This window comes from Salmo trutta, chromosome 23 (assembly GCF_901001165.1).
Source record: "Salmo trutta chromosome 23, fSalTru1.1, whole genome shotgun sequence".
NCBI lineage: Eukaryota > Metazoa > Chordata > Actinopteri > Salmoniformes > Salmonidae > Salmo > Salmo trutta.
The window spans coordinates 2311107-2321027 of record NC_042979.1 but is presented as its reverse complement, the minus strand read 5'-3'; the positions used below and the strand labels follow the sequence as shown (position 1 = coordinate 2321027).

Sequence of the window (9921 nt, the reverse complement as noted above, 5' to 3'; positions counted from 1 at the left end):
CAGCAGAGAAGACCTGATTCATCAAGTATCAATTAATTCTGGTGATTCTCACCTGGTTGGCATGCATGCACAACATGACAAGGTGTACAACATTAAGCCCAATCAAATATCCAATGTTATTCAAACATGTATCCCAATTTACAGTCAAGCAACGTTTGTCAGTTGTGTTAATGTTATGAACTACAAACAATCTATGGTTCTTGAGTCAATGAATCAATTGAAAGGGACTACAATTAGACATTTTTAAACTGTGCCAGTAAAGATGACAAAGTAATCTGCTCTTATGGTTATGTTTACGTTTTTTCCAGACACTTCAATCTGACACTCTTGTTAATGTTTGACGTCAGGCAAAACGTCTTCAGCCACTGTAGGACGGAGAGCCGCTGGTTGGCATTTGACTGCAGTGTCTGTGGGTGTACCAGGAAAGGACGTTAGAAGTTAGGTCCCCATGATATCAAAGCTTCTTACCATCTCCACTGCAGCCCAGTCGATATCAATTTTAAAAAACTGGAACAATAGATAGTGTAGCACAATGTACAACTCCAGTTTGCCTATTGTCCCAACAAATGTCAATTATACATTTTTACATACGTCAGAGTGCATTTTATTTTATAGCTCTGCTTTCAACGCCATCCTGACCCACAAACTGGTTAGCAGACTCAGGGCTCTGGGTGTAAATCCTGTAATAACAAATTTCGATTTTTTACATTATCATAAGAATGTGTATCCCCAGAATGGACGCAACACTACCATGGTACACATGAGTACATGAAGGAGCTGTGGGACCTGACACTACCATGGTACACATGAGTACATGAAGGAGCTGTGGGACCTGACACTACCATGGTACACATGAGTACATGAAGGAGCTGTGGGACCTGACACTACCATGGTACACATGGGTACATGAAGGAGCTGTGAGACCCGACACTACCATGGTACACATGGGTACATGAAGGAGCTGTGGGACCCGACACTACCATGGTACACATGAGTACATGAAGCAGCTCTGGGACCTGACACTACCATGGTACACATGAGTACATGAAGCAGCTCTGGGACCTGACACTACCATGGTACACATGAGTACATGAAGGAGCTGTGAGACCCGACACTACCATGGTACACATGAGTACATAAAGCAGCTCTGGGACCTGACACTACCATGGTACACATGAGTACATGAAGCAGCTCTGGGACCTGGCATAATGGTGAGAGGACAAGTCTCAGTGTAAACAAAACAAAGTAGATGTTTTACATTATCATAATGTGTATCCCCAGAATGGACCCGACACTACCATGGTACACATGAGTACATGAAGGAGCTGTGGGACCTGACATAATGGTGATAGGACAACAGTCTCAGCGTAAACAAAACAAAGTAGATGGTGATACTTGACCATTCTCCCATCTACTGTACATTGACATGGAGATGATCAGCAGCTTCAAGTTCCTGGGCACCCTGATATCCTTTTCTGCCTTCAGTTACTTCACTCAAAGTCCCATTTGTGCTTCTCCACTACCCTCAAACTTGCTCCACCACGACCTATGTACCAACTACAGTGTCTTTTATTGCCATTACACATGTAAATAAAATGTCCATATTTACGGTAAGATTTATTTATGGTAACATTGCACATATTGTAACAGTCCCTTGACATACATGACTTAACTACTTTGCATAATGCTCAGTTTACCCACTAAGAAATCATACATTTATTAAATCTGCATTATGTATTACTGTGTCCAATTGATTCTGGTTGGTTGTAATGTTTTTGAAAACTTTCACTACACAACTTTTTTTTGTTGATGGACAATCCTGTCGGAAACTTTAATAATATCAATTCTTTTGGGACACATTACCAATTAACATTGGCTGCAGTATTCCGAACTTACTAGGTAGTCATGCAATAAACGTTTTGGATAATTCCCCTTAAATTAATTATTTAAATCAAATCGAATTTGTCACATGTGCCAAATACAACAGTGAAATGCTTATTTAAAAACCCTTAATAACCAACAATGCAGTTTAAAAAAAGACAAAAAAAGTAAATCATTAAAGAGCATCAGTAAAATAACAATAGCGAGGCTATATACTGTACAGGGGATACCGGTACAGGGAATGTTCGGGGGCACCGGTTAGTCAAGTTAATATATACATGTAGGTAGAGATATTAAAGTGACTATGCATAGATAGTAGCAGCAAATAGTCTGGGTAGCCATTTGATTAGATGTTCAGTAGTCTTATGGCTTGGGGGTAGAATCTGTTTAGAAGCCTCTTGGACATAGACATGGCGCTCCGGTACCACTTGCCGTGTGGTAGCAGATAGAACTGTAGCTGTGGCTCCACTGGCAATCCCAGCCTAGGAATGCTGAAACCCCCGAAGTGAAAATGAAAACCTTCTCCATGGTTAAAGGGTATGTGTTCCCCCTGAAAAAAAGGGAAGGGGGGGGTCATTAAAGTCCATAAGTAACACTTGTTGGAGAGCACAATACTCTAAGTGAAGGTAGTTTGGGATTTCATTTATCCATTACATTCTTAGGGGGACCATGGAAGAATAAGGCTATAAAATGCTGTCCCACAGTTGTGAGAGTGATTAGGTGATGTTTTACTGATGTGGGCCGTGTTACTTCAATGATCATGGTTTTGCATCTAACCTTCCACCTCCAGAAGCCAGTCCCCCCAGAAACATATGACTTTTCTCTCTATTGCTCTTTGATTGGTACCAGGTGGGGAGCACTCTGCTTTGAAGAGAGAAGCTATGTCTGGCCAAAAGAGGTTTCTCAGCATAGATGAAACACTCTCTGAAGAGGCTTCAGTGTCTATTCATGTAAGGCAGGAGACCTAGACACTCCAGACCTCTTTGAATCTATAAAGTAAAAAAAAAAAAATGAATTAACCCTGAAGAATTTAACTATACTTGAGACTCACTACTCAAGAGCATCCTATATCCTGCTTTCTAAGTAGAACTTTGTGGCTGACTCCATCATGGCATCCCTCTCCAATGTACGAATGTATCGCACTGGAACCAACACGACCGCTTCCTGTGCCTCGTCAACAGTTTGTGCTAACTGGATCTTAAATTGTTTGTTTATTGAACAGTGTTTTGGGAAAAATTTGCAAAATAAACTGATTATCACTACCCTTAAAAAACATTGACTGCCAACAAAAGGAAACCAAATCCATGTGGAAAAGTCTTCATGAACATCTACAACCCTAATATTTTTTTTCTAACTTAATGCAAATGAACATTAACATAACATCCATCACAGTATAAAGTACTTACCTTCTCCAACTTCTCTCTGAAGTTATATTCCACCATTTCTTTCAGTTCTGGCACAGGAGGTTGTAGGCCATATACTTGCCTGTATAGCCTCTGAAAAAATGTGTCTTTACACCCCCATGTACTAGACAGACAGCAATCATGTGGCCCACCTGCTTGTATACGCCATCATAGAGTGCTGTCACACAGAAGACAAACAGTAAATAAAGGACACATTACATACAAAAATCAAATGTCTTACTCAAGTCATATATATTGCCATAAACAAACGTGTCTTTGTTGGTGTAAAAGTGTAACTCACCTTGAGAGTTGCAAGAAAGGCATTTTTGCCAATCAGGTCCCTCAAATATTGCAGAGGAATGGATGGCACTCATTAGCAGCCAGAGAAATTCTCTTGAGGGACCACCCTCATCAGCTGCCCCTTTTCCGTCACCATCCCTAAAAACCATGTCTATTTTTGCCTCCGGATTAAAGCGGGCTCTCTTAAAGCCTCTCATTGCACAATCATAAACGTTGTCCCTCATCACGTTAATTCGGTTGGCATCTCATTAACTTCAGCAGTGTTTGGAGGTCAACACTAAAGTCTGAAATGTCAGAATATAACAGTGCATGTGACAGATGGAAGTGTCTGGGGAAAAAAAGGAACAATAGACAGGGATAAGGTCATATCATCATAGTAATTTTAAAGTCCCGTCTTGATTGTAGTCATTCTAAATTGTTTGATTGGTAAGAAACTGGAACCCATGTATCTAAAGTCTGTAGTTTATAGCATTACTCCCAAGCACAACTGACCTTAGACGACATTTGACTGTCGATCTGAGACACACTGAAAGCACAGGACATCAGAAACCTCAGTTGCTCTTGAGTGATGGCATAACAAGGCGCACCTCTAGCTCCTCTCTAAGTCTGAGGAGCCCGGTAAGTGGAACTGGCTGTGACAATAATACACTGTGTTTAGGCTTACTTTATGTTTTGTGACACAGCCCACCCCCCTCGTTCCAAAAACACTTAAATTATAGTAACTGTCACAAATTGTGGCCAAGTAATGTTTTTATAATATTGGATTTTAAAGCCAAGACATAAATAGAAATGTTGACCAAGAACAAATAGAATGGGCAGCAGGAGAACGAAGAGTGAAAAAAAAACATTTATCAGCCTCCCCCTAGCACACTCAAGGCTCCTCTGCATGGTTTCCATTCTGCAAGACGACAGTTTTGTGAAAATAGAGACCATGGATGCGACTGAGATTCCTGTTCAAACAGTGCCATAGTACTAACGTTAACGTTCCTGGTTTATGTCTGAAGTTGTTAATTTCTACATCATAGGCTTAGATGAAATATTCATATTTCAAAGGGTATTCAAAAATATATCTGTGCTGTTGGAAAGCTGATGTTATTATATGTTATTATATTAGCAAAGTTTTTACTAGGTTGTCCTAGGTCAAATGAGCATTGTAAATGTTTTCATGCTAATCGCGAGCTAGCGCGGCTAAGGCTAGGTAGCATTGCCAGCCTGCATGAAGTTTTAGACCTTCAGTTGTTGTTTTGCCTAAAAATACAAAAACATGTTTGACGTCAGTACTCCTCAATAATAAGTCACCTTTATGTAACTAGCAGGGCTGTAATAATATTACAAGACGGCGCCGTTCACTGTGGCTATGGCCGGGGTGTGCAGCTAAGGAACGTTATCAAGCGAACTAGTAACTAATTTAGCAATTCAGCCATTTAAATACCAGCATTCATTACAACAAAATATATATATTCTACATATACTAGCTAAATATAAAATACTCCCTTGGCCTAATCTGACTTACAATATTAGCGACACATAGGCCTAAGTTACTTGCACTGCTGTCTCAGTGTCTGAGCCTCCAACATAGCTGCATAGCCATACACAGATCCGTCCTTTGTGTTAGCTAGCAGATCAACTTTATGATTAAGTAATAATAGTATTTAAAAAGAATCAACCTTCTTAACGTGGACTGAAGGGCATCAAGTTTGCAGCGGATATGTAAGTTCCTTCTCGCCATCTTCAATTGTGGTGTTGTTGCATCAAACTGACTGTACACCAATTTAATGAAAGGAGGAGCTAGGGAAATTGGCTGGTAAAATTAGCATATTAATTAAAGAACCCGTTAAGTTAGCGTGTGTAGGTGTATATTTAGCAGCTGTAGGCGTTAATTTGACGTGTGCAGGACGGCTTGCAGCCGTTTATTTAGCACATTTGCACGCACTTATTTGACGCGTATAGGTGTTCATTTAGCGCGTGAAGACGTTCATTTAACGCCTGCGCGCATTAATTTAGCACCTGCACACGTTAATTTAGTGCCTGCACGTGTTAATTTAGCGCCTGCACCTGCTTACTTTACACACGCAGCATGAAAAATATCGCGTTTTGACCACGTGCTTTAAGACCCAAACGGCGTTCCATACAAATCCCCGTCATTCGCATGTAGAAAAGTTGCCTTGTGAGAATTAGTCAGCGAGTGGGTAACCTGCCTCTACCATCAGTTCTATTGGCCAATGTGCAATCACTGGAGAATAAACTGGATGAGCTCCATTCGAGACTATCCTACCAATGGGACATTAAAAACTGTAATCGCTGATGTTTCACCGAGTCGTGACTGAATGACAACATGGATAATATGCAGTTGGCTGGGTTTTCCGTATATTTATCACCACAAACCAACGCTGGCACTAAGACCGCACTCAACAAGCCATAAGCAAACCAGAAAATGCTCATCCAGAAGCGGCACTCCTAGTGGCCTCATTTCTACCAGCATGTCACATGTGCAACCAGAGGGGGAAAAAACTAGACCACCTTTACTCCACACAAAAATACGCATGCAAAGCTCTCCCTTGCCCTCCATTTGGAAAATCTGACCATAATTCTATCCTCCTGATTCCTGCTTACAAGCAAAAATTAAAGCAGGAAGTACCAGTGACTCGCTCAATACGGAAGTGGTCAGATGACACAGTGCTATGCTGCAGGACTGTTTAACTAGCAGACTGGAATATGTTCCAGAATTCATCCAATGGATTTGGGTACACCACCTCAGTCACCGGCTTCATCAATAAGTGCATCGATGACATCCTCCCCACAGTGACCGTACGTACATATCCCAACCAGAAGCCATGGATTACAGGCAGCATCCGCATCGAGCTAAAGGCTATTATGGACTACAAAGGGAAACCCAGCCACGAGCTGCCCAGTGACGCAAGCCTACCAGATGGGCTAAATGCCTTTTATGCTCGCTTTGAGGAAAGCAACACTGAAGCATGCATGAGAGCACCAGCTGTTCCGGACAACTGTGTGATCACGCTCTTTGTAGCCATTGTGAGCAAGAACTTTAAACAGGTCAACATTCACGAGGCCGTGGGGCTAGACGGATTAAAAGGACATGTACTCAGAGCATGCACGGACCAACTGGCAAGTGTCTTCACTGACATTTTCAACTCTCCCTGACCGAGTCTGTAATACCGACATGTTTCAAGCAGACCAACATAGTCCCTGTGCCAAGAAAGCGAAGGTAACCTGCCTAAATGACTACCGCCCCGTAGCACTCACGTTGGTAGCCATGAAGTGCTTTGAAAGGCTGGTAATGGCTCACATCAACACCGTCATCCCAGATGACACAATCTCAATCGCACTCCACACTGCCCTTTCCCACCTGGAAAAAAGGAAATCCTATGTGAGAATGCTGTTCATTGACTACAGCCCAGCATTCAGTGTTCAACACCATAGTCCCCACAAAGCTCATCACTAAGCGAAGGACCCTAGGACTAAATACCTCCCTCTGCAACTGGATCCTGGACTTCCTGATGGTCGTCGCCCCCAGGTGGTAACGGTGGGCAGCACCACATCTGCCACGCTGATCCTCAACACAGTGGCCCCTCAGGGGTGGGTGCTTAGTCCTGTAATCCCTGTTCACCCACGACTGCGATGCCAAGCACGACCCCAACACCATCATTAAATTTGCTGACGACACAACGGTGGTAGGCCTGATCACCGACAACGATGAGACAGCCTATAGGGAGGAGGTCAGAGACCTGGCAGAGTGGCTCCAGGACAACAACCTCTCTCTCAACGTGAGCAAGACGAAGGAGATGATCGTGGACTACAGGAAAAGGAGGGCCGAATACGCCCCCATTCACATCAACAGGGCTGTAGTGGAGCAGGTCGAGAGTTTCAAGTTCCCTGGTGTCCACATCACCAACAAACTAATATGGTCCAAACCCCTGGGGCTATAACAACACTGTACAGCATGTGTTTGATTGGGTTCCTAGAAACACTTTTATTTTATCCTAATGGTGCTGATTAGACTGGCATCTGATGGGTGTAATTGGTTTGTTTGGGCTGACCTAATTTAAATGGAGCTGTGCAACATCCCCTGTTCTGGAGAAGCTTGTGTTTCTGATTCATTCCATCTGGTTCAAACCCACAGCCCAGGCCCTGTCCCTTGACTCGAACGGCTGCTGTTCACCAGAGCATGTAACCAAATGGGTTGCACCTAATTAAAAATCAAATTGTGGCCATCCCCATGTGTATTGCTATTGATTACCTATAGTCCCATGCAAATAAATATGTTTTGACACTCCTATGATGTAAATCTTGCTTTTCATGAACAGGACCTGTGACTTGATTTGTAGCATGTGAAGGAGGTTAAAATGTAACATTGTTTGCAGTTTGGCGTTTCATTTCCTAATGGAGAGCAGCAGAGCCCAGTTGTTGGAAACTCAGGCACTGCTGTCACTAGCTCTAATCAACAGCGTGGAAACATTGGATTGATTTATTTGAAAGTAGTTCAGCTGAGTTTCCACCTCCGGCTTTGTGAAAAAAAGTTTTGTCACCTCCCCTCGCTGTAAGATAAAAGTATCCAAAGTTAAAGGATGTTTCAGTGGTGAAGTGAGATACATAGCTTCTATGGGATTTGGATGTTACAGAATGTTACATTTTTGCTGAGGATGAAGCTCCAATGGTTTGTGTGTATTGGGGAAACAACTCTGTGGTCGGTATGAGGATGAGGGGACCCAGGCTAGTGCTGTTTCTGCCCCTGGCACTACTGATCCTGCAGGGCCGGGGCTTTGAGCTGCAGGACACCATCCATGCTCTCATCGAGGAGAACATCCATCTCCATGACCAGCTGGAGAACCTCACTCAGGCCCTCAGAGAGCTCAAACAGCTGCTGTGGCACCATTCCAACGGTCAGCTCTCTCCTTTACACAATGCTGTTTCTAGCTCTACCTCCTCTTTCCTATTGCCTCAGTTTTCTCATATCTTGTGTTCCATCCCTATTTCCCTCTTACTCTGTACTTCTTTAACCTCATGTTACATTTTTGGTTCAGGTGTTCATCTCCTTTTCTATTCTCCTCTTGACAGTTACAGAATTTATTTTCTCTCCTTTGCACCCTCTCCGACACTGAAATAGAGTTTCTGAAGTATTTGTGCTGGTCATACATAAGAACATGATTAAATATGGGAAATTGAATTTCATGTAGATGATCAAAGTAGGATTTTGGAAATTAGGGAATTTAACACACTATATACTGCACAGTTAATAGAGTAATTGATTGATGTTACATCTGTTTCCAGAGTATATTTTAACTTGGTATAATAAGCATAATTATTTGGTGTTTTGGATACAGACCCTAACCATGAGCATGACGTGGATATTCAGCATCTCTGGGATGAATGGTCAGAACATGGTCAGTAACCAATCTGATTTCTCCTTTCCCCTCTCCTCTGCAAATCTAACCATTGCACACTGTATATCCAGCCATAACATATATCTGCAGTGAATATATGAACAGATCTAGAGCAAGGGCACTGCATTCAAAGAACAGGGGAAAGAGATGGCATAGAGCGTTAGTCCACATTAATCATACGCCTAAATGAAGCAGCTGGGTCCCAGTGGTGGTGTTACCACCACCACTGGGCCAATACCACAGGCAAAGGTTTTTTGTACATCAACTCTTCTACCTAACACCAACAGTACTGTAAAATATAATTGTCTTGTGACAAGATAGCCATAAAAATAAATGTAAGCCCATGATTTCAGTGGTTTGTTTGATGTAATGCAGTCCTAAATATGCAGAGATATACAGTACCAGGCAAAAGTTTGGACACCTACTCATTCCAGGGTTTTTCTTTACTTTGACTATTTTCTACATTGTAGAATAATAGAGAAGACATGAAAACTATGAAATAACACATGGAATCATGTAGTAACCAAAAAAGTGTTAAACAAATCAAAATATTTTATATGTGAGATTCTTCAAAGTAGCCACCCTTTGCCTTGATGACAGTTTTGCACACACTTGGCATTCTCTCAACCAGCTTCATGAGGTAGTCACCTGGAATGCATTTCAATTAACAGGTGTGCCTTGTTAAAAATTTATTTGGGGAATTTCTTTCCTTAATGCATTTGAGGCAATCATTTGTGTTGTGACAAGGTAGGAGTGGAATACAGAAGATAGCCCTATTTGGTAAAAGACCAAGTCCATATTATGGCAAGAACAGCTCAAATAAGCAAAGAGAAATGACAGTCCATCATTACTTTAAGACATGAAGGTCAGTCAATTCGGAACATTTCCTGAACTTTGAAAGTTTCTTCAAGTGCAGTCGCAAAAACCATCAA

At 42.0% G+C, this 9921-nt stretch overlaps 1 long non-coding RNA gene across 2 annotated transcripts; it reads right to left on the bottom strand.

The window, feature by feature from the left end:
- Positions 1–1553: 1553 nt before the first annotated feature.
- LOC115159089 (uncharacterized) lies at positions 1554–5346 on the bottom strand. Of its 2 annotated transcripts, none has more exons than XR_003868837.1 (3): positions 3586–5346; positions 2659–3462; positions 1554–2431 (listed from the first exon to the last, which is right to left on the bottom strand). It is a non-coding gene; the product is annotated as an uncharacterized LOC115159089 (long non-coding RNA). The 2 variants fall into 2 exon arrangements; XR_003868838.1 differs by having other exon boundaries at positions 1554–2870; positions 3288–3462.
- Between the last annotated feature and the right edge of the window lie 4575 nt (positions 5347–9921).